Source organism: Manis pentadactyla, chromosome Y (genome assembly GCF_030020395.1).
Source record: "Manis pentadactyla isolate mManPen7 chromosome Y, mManPen7.hap1, whole genome shotgun sequence".
Classification (NCBI taxonomy): domain Eukaryota; kingdom Metazoa; phylum Chordata; class Mammalia; order Pholidota; family Manidae; genus Manis; species Manis pentadactyla.
The window spans coordinates 32,664,551-32,678,409 of record NC_080039.1 but is presented as its reverse complement, the minus strand read 5'-3'; the positions used below and the strand labels follow the sequence as shown (position 1 = coordinate 32,678,409).

The window sequence follows — 13,859 nt, the reverse complement described above, 5'->3', positions numbered from 1 at the left end:
TCTAGGAAACAGACAAACGTAAAATGCCCCCTGCCACAAGTTAGGGGCACCAGCTGGAGGCCAGCACAGACAGCCGTGGGTGGTACCGGGCCACGGCGCTGGTGTCACTGGGTGCTGACTGCGTTCAGTGGGCTGGAGAGGGCGGGGGTGAGCGTCCACGGGAGCTCGGCTTCCCATCGCCTGTGCCTGCGCCGCCCTCCCCGTCGTCCCGGGCAGGCGGACTGCTTTGGGAGGCTGCTTCTCCAGTGCTCCCTGCACCGCGACGGCCAGCCCTTCTCCCTCTTCCTCTGCGACGTATCTTTGTGCCTCGTCTCGTACTGTCAAGTGCACGACACCCAGAGAATCTCAAAACCGTGACTTTCTTGAAGGGAAGGAGAAGTTACTGCTGCTCCCGCTCCTGCGCCTCCCCCTCCTGTCGTCACTGCACCACCGGGACAAGGCAGACCAAAGGTGCCAGGCGATGGGTTGTCACCCTTTCCCTTCTCAGCATGGAAACTACCGTTCCCGTCACCCCCTCTGACATGGGTGTGGGGTCAGGGTCGGCCCTGCATCACCAAGGTCAAGGGCTCCTTTCCTCGTGCAGCACCGAGTGGCAGGACGGGCCGTCGCTGTGGACCTCTGGGCAGCCTCCCGCCTCCCTTAGCTTCTTGCTTGCCCCCTAGCCCTCTGCAAGCAACTCATTTTCGGAATAGTCCCTCTGAATGCCTGCAGTGCTGGGTCTTCCCATCCGATGCTGGCAGAATAGTAAGCCAAATCTAGCTTAATTCCTATCAAACATCCCATAATCGCTTTCATGCCCTTCACCTCCCAGCCCGTCCTGAAGCTGGGACAAAGCCTAGGAAGGCACAGGGACGCCGGATGACTGAGGGGAACTCCAAGACCCCTTATTGTGACTCTCAACATTCCCACATTCACTGTCTTATGTTTAAGGAAGTTCCCTAAGCAGGAACGAACGTGACTCGGAGTTAAATGCACCTTAGTGACCAGTTTCCCCGGGCATTTTTACATTAAGGCATTTTGGCATTTCCAGACGCTGAAACATTTTGTCAGCTGTATTGATCACCTCTTCTAACAGCTTTGCATTATGTCTGTATCCAAAGAGGGACACAGGAAACGCCGCAGAGTTCTTGAAGGTGTGTTGTGATGGTTCCGAGTAAGAATCACGTCTAATGGCAGTGACAGGCATAATTTATTTATGAAGGCAGAAGTGAAATTCCACATGGACTGTAGATGGGGTCCTTTTGTACGATGCTGTGGAACTCTGCTACGTGTGATGTGGAGGAAGTTAGGGAGATTGACTTCTGCTTTCAAAACACTTGTTCAACGTTAATTCACAGAGTCACTCAGCATCTGTGTACAAATGTATGGTAAAGATGATTTTAAAAATCTTAATGATTCCTTAGATTTATATAAAGCTATGACTCTCTTTCAGGGCCAGCTTGACTTTTGTGCGTATAGAAACTGCAAATGTCAAGCTTGCCTTAAAAGGCAGGAATGCCTTAACATTCATACATGCACTTGCAAGACATGCACATGAAAACCATCTCGTGTGCACAGTACCCCTGAGCGTCAAGATACATGGAAATAGGGAGACAGAATATGGGACTTGGAAGGGTCTGCGTAAATAAAACAATAGGAAAGATGTTCCCTAAAGTGATCTTTTAAATGCTGTGGGATGTGCCAATCTTGTCACACGGAATGTTAATTGAGCATCAATTCGTAACTGGCCAAGAGGAAGATAAAAAAGCAATTAATAAGACGGCTGTATCTCAGACACTAACGATTACAGTTGAAGTGTGCTGTTCCTGGTTGATATTTTACCTGGCAGTCAGAACAGATATTATGCGCATTTCGTGGGCGAGAGAAGTGCGGACTCTCAGGTGAAGGGCCAGGTGCGCAGTAGTGCACACCTGGCCTAGAGCCGGGTGTCCTGGGTTCCTGCCGCCTGCTTCGGTGGGAGTGTCGTGCTCTTGTTCTTCTCCCACTGAGAATTAAGTACATTTACTTTTATTTCATAGTGGCTTCCATGTTGCTGAAACAGAACAACTGAGAAATAACATCTATATAATTAATCTCAACTAAGTCAGTTAAACTGTCATACTTCTTACCAAGGCTATGTACTGAATACTATGCTTTTTCCCCCAAAGAGTGGAATTTGTCATCTTCCCATCATTATATTATCTCATGATAAATCCATCTATGATAAAATGGCTTATCTCCAAAATTCTGCAGAGAATGTTGATGTTGATGGAATTCTAACACCTTCGTCTCTCTGTTCAAGGAGTGTGAAATGAACACACACACACACACGCACACAACCCTGGCAACAAGATGTTGCTGGGGTGCCCTTTCTTCTTCAGTTGGGTAAGTTGTGTCCTGTGAGCCTTAAATGTCTCCCCATTATCTCCCGACTAATGTCTTCCATGCTCAGCCAGTCTCTGCGGAGGCAGCACCGCCCCACGCACCCTCTCTCAGCTGTGGTCTCCCATCAGCTGGTGTCCCCAGCCAATCAGGGCCTCGTGTTGTTCTCCACATTTGCCATTTCCCACATCGGAGTCTTGGTGACTGCTGCCTCTCTGAGTGAAGTTTCCTCCCCACCACCTTCATCCTCATGGCCCTGCCCACACACTGAGTCCTCTGCGAAGCCTTCACTCCTTCACCGCACCAGCCAGAAGGGGCCTCTCTGTCCTAAGGTTGCATAGAGCACCTGCTTTGAGCCCCTTATCCCAGCGCTGCCGTTCTGCTCTGGACTGCTGTCCAGACTGTCCTTGCCTAGAATCCCCAAAGCGGGTGGGTTCTTCGGGTATAAGGGGCTCGGCCCACGAGCCAAAGCTGCCTTCAGTCCTCTAGTCACAGCTGCCATCAACTTTTTGAGAATCAGGGAAAGTGTGCCAATACCTACAATGTCTACTCCTTATTTGGCACCTATCGTGTGCCCGGAAAGTTGCTAAGGATTTTATGCACAGAATTTCTAATTTATTGACAGTCCTGCACGCTAGGTATTTTTATTCACGTGAAAATTCCCCGGTTTTGTTCAGGGCTTAGGAGCTGAGCTGAGAGTCAGATCTCACCTGTCCCTAACCCTAACCCTGTCTATCGCCGGTATAGTGACCCCAGGCTCAGGGACCCCTGGTCTCAGTGATTATCTGTTGAATGATGAATGAATGAGTGAATGCAGGAATGAGGTATTAAGAACATATTTACTGATTTTTGGTTTGGGATGGGTTCGGGAAGGACGGGCTACCACCTGGCGGGGTTCTCACCTTTGCACACCAGAAGCAGGACCTATGGGAGGTTGGAGGTTCTCAGAATATGATTGTGCTGAGATGAAATGCTTGTCTGTCCTGTTACCCTATGCAGCCTGTCATGAAAGCTAGAAGTGATGAGCATTTGCAGGAAACTGGTACAAAGTGCGCTGTTTGTGTGGGACTTGGTTTTTAGAGGCGGTAAAATTTGATAGCTTTCAGCGACTAATACTGGTCTCTGAATTTTGCGTGTGGCTGTGGTTTTGCAAACAGATCAGTGTTTGAAGGGCAGGGTGTGGCAGGCGGGATTGTGAACTGGCCCCAGGATGCCTGCCCTCTGGTGTGCACGCCCTGTGTACTCCCCACGCGTTGAGTGTGACCATGGTGAGGGTGCTCCTGTGGTACCACTAAGGATGTGGGGAAGGGTTAGGGATTTGGCAGATGTGATCACAGTCCCCAGACACTGAGTGGATTTGAGTTCATGGAAGGGAGGTGGGCCTGACTGACCTAACAGGTGAGCCCTATCAAGACGGTCCAGGACTCTCTTGAAGAAACTCTCATGCCGGCCTTGAAGGAACAAAGCACTTGGATGTACCCCTGAAGGGGACCACGTGGCAAGGACCTGGGGGTGGCTGCCGGTTGCTGACAGCCAGCAAAGAAATGGGGCTTCAGTCAGTTCCTGCAGTTGCAAGCAACTGAATTGTGTCAGGAACCCGAATGAACTTGAGAATGGATTGTTCCCTAGTCCAGCCTTAGAATGCTACCCAGCCGGCACCTTGACTTTATCCCGGGGAGACCCCCAGCAAAGGACCCAGGGAACCTGTGCCTGCACATCTCACAGATTAGAGGGTGTCGTGAGCAGGTGTTTTAATACACTAAGATGGTGATGATTTGTTGCACTGCATACAAGGTGACTGCACAGGGGAAACCACTGTATGAGGTTACGTCCGACATGTATCCCACACACAACATCAAAGCACACTGTAAGAACCACCTTGCTGCTTCTCACTGGTGACAAAGATCCGGACTTGCTTGACGCAGTTAAACAGAACACTGTGCTAAGAGCTGCCGGCCACGCTTGCAGTCCTCACTGGCCCCCCAGCCCATGTCTGTCTGCTCCCTGCACACCTGCCAACTCCTCATCCTGCTCACCCTGACTGCTGTTTATTTCACTGCTAGGAGAGCTCCTTACCAGCAGCTGCTGTGGACTGGTTTACCTTTCATCCTCACGGCAAGCCTCTACTGCACACAGAGACCCCTGGTTTTTCATTTACGTATGTTTTCCTTTAAGTTCCCAGAGCTCAAAAAATGCTTGAAAGAGTGGTGACTTGGGGCTGAGAGGACGGCAGACTCCTGTCCAAATCGCCGTCATTACCGAACCATGAAACACACCGCAGCCCCTATTGCCGTGACGGGGCTACCAAAGGGGCCCCTTTATTGTGACCAATTCCAAAACTTGAATTAGACAATGTCTGCAAGGATTGTTCCAGACAGGGCCGCCCGCCTAGAACCTGAAACCATTTTAGCATAAGAGCAAAGAGAACATGCCAGACTCTGTACGTACTGCACCTACATCCTCTAGCCTGTTGGGATCCCAGGGTCCTAACTGTGCCCCACGCTCACCAGATCTGGCCCCCACCCAGCAGGAAGGGCTCCCCACCCAGGTGGTTCTCCTAACAGACCGGCCTCATCTCATGGTGCTCAGCGTCACGGCCTTCGCCTCCCTGCCAGCCTGCAACATCAGTCAGACGATTCAGGGCCAGTCGCACCCTCCCGTGGGAATGCCCTCTCCCTCTCATTACTGCAAAGCCAGCCTCCAGGGCCCCTGCCGCTTCACTCTGCCCCCACGTGCCCCAGGGCGGCCCTGCGTGCCGGGCCTCCTCCTCCCCAGAATGTGACTCCACGTGGCTGGTCAGCTGCTGCCCGTCTCGTGTGTCCAGGGCCGAGTGTCCTGTGTTCATCCATCCGGCACTGTTGAGGCTGCCGAGGGATCCCTCCTTCTGCAGCAGGTGACTGGGCGGGAGGGGATGAGGACAGCCTCCCCCCGAGGCACAGCAGCTGCAGTGTGTACCATACGGGGCCCTGTCTCGAACCTCTGCTTGCAGGGGAAGGAACCGGCTCCCCACCCACACTTCTACACTCTGCTTTCCCGGATCCTGGCTCTGTGGGGAGTCCTGAAACCAAATGAGAAAGGGTTTCTGTTCTCAGAGGGCACAGCGGAGCCTACCGGTGGCTCACCTCTCAGACTCCGCAAGCTCTGAAAGAAGTAAACAAATCGTTCTGTTGGACACAGAGGCAGATCTAAGTGACCCACCATGGGGAGCAATTTGAGGAGGGCTTAGAGAGAATATTTAAGCTAAGCCGTGAAGGAGAAGTGGATGTTGGCAGAGGAGACAGGCATCTCAGGGAGAGATCCTTGTGACTGAAGCTGTGGGCGCGGCAAGCAGGACCAGGGGCAGAAGGAAGAGGGCGGTACAACACAGAGTCAGTTAGGAGGTGCGGAGAGCCAGCTAGGAGGCACACATGCTGACCGGACGCTGGGAAAGTGTTGGGGTGCAATGCGGAGCCAGTCAGTCCTGCGTCTTCATGATGTGGGAAAGCACAGGGCATTTGCATCTCTCAGCTGACGGGCTCAGAGATTTTTTTGAGCACATAGATCTGCAAATAGCTCGAGGGGTGTATCTGACCTTTTCCTGTAAGTGATGCACACATGTGGCAAGTGTATTTTTAAAAATACTAACTTGCTACTTAGACGTCTCCTGCATATCTCCATGTGCATGTACATAGTCACCCAGTTGGAGGCCAAATGTTTAGGGTACAGAACATCCTTCCAAATTCATGTCAGAGCACAATTGCTCTCAGCCACTTTCTCTTCATTTTCATCAGTTAAATTTTAGTTTTCCTCAAAAATAAACTTTGTACCATGAAAGTATTAAGATTGATTTAGAAAAAAAATTCAGCCCACATGGTTTCTGACAATTTCAACTTAATCTAAAGTGATAAATGGAACAGGTTTTTCTGTCAACCTGTTGTCCTAACTAAATCCTTGGGGAATCTTTTGCTTGTTATCTGCTGCACAAATATTTCATGTTTTAATGTGAGGAAGGTCAAGGAAGTCACGAAGGGGACACAATGAACCCCCCTTCCCCACTCTACCATATGGAAGCATCGTAATGTGTACATTAGTGCTGTGTGCATTTTAACAATTTGAGAGAAAACTTAGCCTGTATGCAAATAAGATTTCATTCCTAGAGTATCGTCCCACCTGTTGGTCCTCAGATTCCTGCAGATGTTCCTTTAGGAATAAATCAGATCCGTGAACACTTTAGGTATCACTAGGAAAAATGTGTCACCCTATACAGTGTGCTGCTGAAAGTGGTATCCTGGCCACATCTGTCATGTCATCTCTGTAAGGACTCCTTGTGCTAAAGGAATCATTACAATTCAGAGAGGGGGACACAAAACTCCAATTGTCCTATTTTTCCCCAGTGCTGATTGATAAATGTTTAACTGAGTTTATCAAGTTCTAGCAATTAAGGAAATGATTATTTTTAAGTAAGAAACAGGGACAAAAAGGTGGTTCTTTGTGGCAGTGTTATTTCTAAAGTAAGAAGATGAGAGCCCTTCTAGCCTCAGGTCCCTTTGTGTTTGGTGACGTGTCTTCACTAAGTTTGCAGCTCCGGGTCTACGGGAGGCCTCGCTGCTGGGACCCATGGACTAACGCGCTTCTCTAGCATGTCACGGCCACGCCGGCTCAGGTCTCGGTATTGATGAGTGAAGGGGTGGCTGATTTAAGTAGACCACACTGGGGAAAACAGGAATAAAACTCAACTCTGAAAGAGGTTGAAATCATTTTTCTCTTTTTTGAATTATTAAAAGGCTGAGACGTTAAAGACATCGAGGATCATGCATAATGCAATTCAAAGAACGCTCCTCCAGAGCAACATGAAATGTCTGTCAGTGAGCCGGCAGGCAGGCGAGGCCGTGTGTGCAGAAATGCTGCGGAAGCCGAAGCGCACATTACCCTGCCCCATGAGCTTGTTGTTACTCAGATCATAAAACTGCAACTTCATTTCCTGTCTCAACAGATTCCCTCTATTATGATGGTTAAACATTGTACAGGTGTAAAAAGACTGTAACGTGATCTTTAATGGATCAACTGTGTGGCTCTGGGAGATGCTCTTCATTTCAGAATGTAAGAAGCCTCGTTGTTTATATTCATTAGCTTAATTTAGCTCCTTTTCTCTGAAAAATAAAAGGTGCCCTTGAGAGTTAGTGGGTGTAACAGGCACGCAGTGCCTCTTAAACCAGAAGAAAGAGGCAGGAAAGGAGAAAATGAGAAATGCAAATGAGGCCAGGTGATGCTACAAACATGCATTGCTTGTCAGATTTTAATGAACTAAACTGTTTTTGAGATGGGCTCCGGCCCATCAGTAAGACCAGCAGGACCATCAATGGCAAACACCAGGTATCTGATCCTTCGGACTTTGGGAAACCGACTCTCTCCAAGTGGGGATGATACCACTGACGATATCAATGGTCTCCCAAGAATTCGGACCGGGTCTTGACTCTCTCAAATGCTAAACTTCCTAGGAACGCCATCCTGTTTTGTGAGCCTTTCATTCCACTCTTCCATTCAGTCCCTTCCCTTCCCAGCAGTTTGCCCCGGTTCTGGCCGCCTGCTGTCTGGCTGCTTCTCCGTGGGCTTTCTCTCCCTGCGCATCCCACTTTCCACGCTGCGTTTTCAGAAGCCCATCTCCCTGGCTCCCTGCCTCTGAGCCTCAGGCCTTCTCCCTTCCACCTTCATCCTTTCCTCTTGGCGGCGTGTTCTCCACAGTGCTTCTCGTTTCTGCCATCAGTTTCACTCTGCTTCCCGTTTCCCGATGAACCGTCCCCTCGACGCCTCCTCAGCTGGGGCCCCCCCATCTTCTCCATGCTTTACATCATAAAGGGGGCCTGTCTTCTTGGCACGTTCCCCATCCTCCCAGGTGAGGAGCCCTTTGCACACTCTTGATCCAGCCCTTCTCCGTGCTAGGATCCCCGCCTGAAAGCAGCAGGTCTGTTTGCCCATGCCTGGGACTCTTGTGTCTGGGGCCAAGCACCAGGGCTACTGTATTTTCTTATACAGAATCCTCAGACACTCCAAACAAGCACAGGCATCCTTCCCCTACTCCTGAGGGGGAGAGAGAGAGAGAGAGAGAGAGGGAAAGGGGGAGAATGAATGAGAATGAAAGATCATCAGACCCACCAGCACCTTTGCTTTGGACTTCCTGCCCCCAGAGCTGAGAGAAACGTCTGTTGTGGAAGCCGCCCAGTCCGTGGTGTTCGGTGCAACAGGCCAAGCTCGCCCAATAGGCACCTCAGACCCCCAGCTAGTGCCCTGGCAACACAGGCTGCAGTTTCATGACTCACTGTCCGTCCCAGGAAAACAGTGGCGTTTCCAGTCCTCCTGTTGGAGACTCTAAGCTGAAATCACTTCTGGTCTTACTTCTCTTTAGAATATTCTAAAGACCCAGTGCATATGTCGTCAAATTACTCATGGCCCGAGGGGAAACAATAGGAATTGCTTTATATTGTCAGGGACACGCATCCTACGCTTGGAGGTTTGCTAAGTTGTGTTTGGTGTTTGGAAGTTTAGTTTTTGGGTTTTTTTTTTGTTTTTTTTTGTTTTGCCACATATGAATAAGAATGGTAAACACTGAGTGCTACCATAGGCAGTAACAAAACAATTTATGTGAGAATATTTGCCACATTTTCCAATTCTTCATTAAAGTTGCTGTAAACACAGAAAATTCTCTGTAGCTGGCTCTGTTGTCATGATTAAAGAGAAAAAGCTTTGGGCCCGGTGCTGGAGGCAGACTGCCTTCAGTGGAAACAACTTGTTGAAACAAAATGAAATTCACATTTAAAAAAAACACATATACGTTAATTATTTGGTTTTCTGCTTGATGAAACGTTGCAGAAAGGGGACTGGTGTTTGAGCCTCATATTTTTTTAAATTAATTTTAATACCAGTTGAAAGTGCCATCAAAGGAGGTCTAGCTTTTTCCAAGCAGAACCATACTTTATTCCTAATCCGTTTCAATCCACTCCAACCAATTAAACCTGGCGAGAGATGAGGCCAGCTCATTAGTCATTAAACAGCACAGCCCATGGAATCTAAAATTTAATGAATCTTACCTCTGTGATAGGCTGCCAACCTCTAAATCACATTTTAATTCGTAAACACTCATCATGTGTTGTAGACTCGCATATGTGTCCTTGAACGTGATTGACAGAATTTTAAATCTGACTCAAAATACAAACTTAACAATTTTCCTATTATGTTTAGAACAGTAAGAGTGAACCCCCAAATCCATTAGAATTTAATAATTCTGGCCCTCTCTAAAATTACAGGACAATATCCTTGAGTTTTCTTTTAGTCAAATCGGAGTGAAACACAACTTAGTGTAATGTTTTGTTTTTTGAAGGTTAGCTCAACTATGGGTAGGTTAAGAAAATAGCTATTTCTCACCATTACAGAGAGGATTTGGTTCTTAATAGCAAACCAAATATTCAAAGCTGTTTTTACAACCTCAGCAAGCTTCTGAAGGGCTTCAAGAGGAGAGCTGTCCTGGATGGAGAAAGGTCCCAGCCAACCTTCCGGGGCTGCCGCCTCGCGCCGTGTGAATGCAAAAGATTTCCAACTCCAGCCAACTGGTTGTGAAGTGCGCTTGAAGTCTAACGTGGCTCACTGCTGAGTACAAAGCATCAAATGGGATCGGCCAGGCAATGCAAATGCAATGTTGAAACAAAACGCTTAGTGGAACTCTCTCAGGTACTAGCATCTTAGATGTTAGAAAAAGAAAAGGCCATCTCTTCTGATGAATCTCCTGTTTGCAAATTAGCCATCGCAGATACTTTTCAAAGGTGTTCCTCTGTCCTTTCTGGAAACCTGACTGGGGAGGTGACTAAACTGTGTTTTTGACAATATTCAACTTAATTCAACAAATAAAGGTTGCTCCTGCTCTGGGTGAAAACATGTGTGGCAACGGATTATCTTTTGAGGTGTTTCCAGGTGTCTTTGGGCCTCATTGCCCTGTTACTAGAGAGTACTAAACAGTTACAGTAATTGCTTCACCTGGCATGGTGGCCTTGTCCACGACAACGCAATGTCCCCAGAAGAAATTGCCTTGAACCATAGTCATTCATGGCTGCACGAGTTGCAAATTGGTGCACGTGAAGCAGATGCCTGGTGCTGGCCCCATTCTCCCTTCTGCTCACACTTCAGCTCTTGGGGTCCGTCTTTGGGTGGGTGGCACAAAGCAGAAAAATGAGATGGAGAAGGTACAAGATCTGCCTCCAGCAGGCACAGGGGCAGGAGGGAAGAGCCCTGCTCAGGCCCCGCAGAGAAAGGGCGACAGGAGCATGTCCCGACGCTACGGCCATGAGCTATGTCGTCTGGGAGAACCTGATTCGTGGGTCTAGCATTTGCTGCTTGGGTTCTGGGCCAACGTGCGTAAGCACACTGCATTTCCATGCCCTCCCTGGGGAACCAGGACAATCCTAACGACCTCATAAGCTAAAGGCATTCGTTCGTGCACAAGGTTGGGGCTTTACAAAGGGTGTGGGTTTGCCCTGAGCCTGGCTGGCTGTCTCATGACTTCTCTGCTCTGGAAGTCCATGTAAAAAAGGGGGAGGTCAATGTCCTTAATGCGGTGGGCCTGAATAAATCATGCATGTAAAATAGTTAGCATGATGACTCTTTAAATTAATAATATATTTGATATGTCATTCAAATAAAAATTATTTCTGAAGGGCCATAAGGAAAAATTGAATAAAGGGTGATGGACTTCAGAGGGGCCCTCAATTTACTCTACCAATATCCCATAGGGAATGTAGCAAATAAAAAACCATGGATTAAGAGGCGCTACCAGTTTTAACCAATGGAAAAGTGGGAATGGGCATGATGGAAAGCCGCTGTACCTGTTATATGCTCAACTGTAAAAAATGCCCCTCATATTTATTCTAGTAACTGGTGAAAGGAAAAGAATCACTTTCCATTCGTTTAGGCCGTGCTGATGAAGTGTCCGCTGTGTGCTTGGATCTGTGCTGGGACGGGGGTACCGTCCGTTGTCGGGGATCACTCACGTTCAGCCTTGTAGGGCGGGAACCGGCCGCACCTCTCCAGGATGCCCCAGTGCAGACGCTCCTCTGCCCTCTTTGCCAGGCCCCTCCTGCCCAGGTGGAGATGCTGATGAGGGGAGGTCACAGTGACGGTAGGGCAGCCAGCCTGGGAATCTTCTCTCCAGGGACAGTCTGCCCACCGCTCCCTCCGTGGTCACACTTCTTATCCAGGGCCCTGAGGACATTGGGGGACAGCTGGTATGTGCTGGATGGCTGTGCCGAGCATTGTAGGGTTCCAGAGCACCCCTGGATGCCGGCCGCACTCCCTCCTGTGACAGCCAGGAAGGCCTCTGGAAGTTGCCCTGTGTCTTCTGGGGGACAACCCGCCCCAGGGGAGGACCCTGGTGTGGAAATGGGGCGCTGAGAACGTCCTCACATGCACCAAGGGAGGTGTTGGAGCACAGAGGGGTGTGGGTGGGGAGGACGGCGGGTGAGTGGGCAGCCGGAAGGCAGCTGGCCTCTCAGTCTTTCTTCCTGTCTTCCTGCTCTGGGCTTGGATTTTTCATGTCTTTGCACAGTGAACAAAGTGGGCGAGGCCGCTCTGGGGCAGGATGAGAGTCTTCGTCGGCGTCTGTCTTGGCCAAATGGCACCCACTTCCGTGCTCCAGCCTAATAGATAAGACAGTGGATAATAGGAAAAGTCCCGTCTTCTCCTGTTCCCAGACACCTGTGCCCTTTTCTTCTCTGATACAGGAAAGCAAGACATTTGCAGTATACACTATTTCAGGTATAAAGGCAACCTATTATTTTGCTAGGCCACCTTCACAAAGTACCACCGACTGGGGCGGCTTAGACAAAAGATGTACTGTCTCACAATTCTCAAGGCTAGAAGCCCAAGGTGCAGGCGTTGGTAGGGTCCATTCCTTCTGAGGCCGGGAGGGAGAATCTGCTCCACGGGGCCCCTCTAGCCCTGCTGGCTGGCTGGCAGTCTGCGACACTCCTTGCCTCGTGGAAACATCACTGCCATCTGTGTTTCCATCTGCACATAGCATTGTGCCTGTGTCCCCTCACACCGTCTTCCGCCGTGGGTATCTGTGTCATGCCCAAGTCTCCCCTTTTAGCAAGGACTGCATCCCTACTGGGTGAGGGCTTACCCTGATGACTGCAGTTCAGGTCGATGATTTCTGTAAAGAGTCAGGCTGCAAATACAGCTGCCTTCTGAGCTCCCAAGGTTTAGGGCTCTTTCCGGGCAAACCGTTTAACCCGCAACAGTCACCAGGAGAGGCAGGCAATACTGTACAGTGATGTAATTATAGGAAGTAATGGGAGAAGAGAAAGAGGGAAAAATAGCTATATAGGTCATGTCTAATAAATAGGCTTGGGGAGGAAGAGACAAAGAAAAATGCTCGTGTTCAGAGTAACACTAATTACTGACCCTGAGAGGACTGGCGTATCAGTACTGTGGAAAGAGGCCGGGCACCTAGCTGCCCGAGGGGCACTTAGTTAGACAGAAATGAGAAAGTCAGTGAATTTTCCTACTATTTCCAATGCTATCCTGGGGCTACAGATTCAAATTTACTGATAAACTCAATTACAAAGGAAATACTTAGCAATTGCTAAACCAATTGACTTTATATGAATCAGTACTGAGGTACAGATGGCATTTAAACATTTTGCCTTATATGCATAAAGGAAACATGAATTTGATATTTAATAAAAATTACTGTTTCCCATATAAAAGAACAAAAGCTGTTCCCATTTCTTTTCCCAAAGAAGAAAGTAAATCAAGTTGTTTATTTCTAATTAGGCTGAAAGTACGGTGAAGTTTTTTCAAGATAGCCAGAACATTGTTCCAGTAAATTCAGCGACTTATCAAGATACATGTATTAATTTCAGATTCCTCTGTAATTTAAGGCTTCTGATTTATACTATACAAAGTATTTTAGTTGTAATTTTACTTTTAGAATTAAGAAGTTAATTTTGGGCACTGAAATGTCATCATGAATTACATTTTGCCCTTAAGTCAGAAAATTATGAGTATGTTTTCCTATATATTTTTACCTACTTATCATTTAGATGGGTAAATGATAAAACACACTAATTAAGTGTATGGTTTTAAATATAATCCCTATAAGAAAACATTCCAAAATGCTCAGAGGATGAAAAATTATTGATAATTCATATTCTTCACATTCCTATTCAATGCAGGAGGCTCAGGCTTATCTATGTCTTATGAATGGAAAATTTTATAAGGGTACTCTTATTGAGTTCAGCCATTTCAGCATGCTATCAGAGGGTTGCTCTTTCTCGGTACATTATAAAGAATTGGCATGGTTAGGTAAAATGGTGCGACCTTAAGCATGATGTAAGGACAAGGTCAGTTGTCTGTGTGACTACTTGCTGGCAGGTCCCCTCTGTGGTCAACTCATTACTTACCTTCATCTCATTTGCTCTCCATATTCTTTATGTTGAAGAGTTTAGGCATCTTACTACCATCCTGCTGACCTG

At 48.1% G+C, this 13,859-nt stretch overlaps 1 long non-coding RNA gene across 2 annotated transcripts in view; it reads left to right on the top strand.

Moving 5' to 3' along the window:
* LOC130682141 (uncharacterized) overlaps positions 1–13,859 on the top strand; it is a 243,152-nt gene that overhangs the window by 147,712 nt on the left and 81,581 nt on the right. The window lies entirely within an intron of this gene.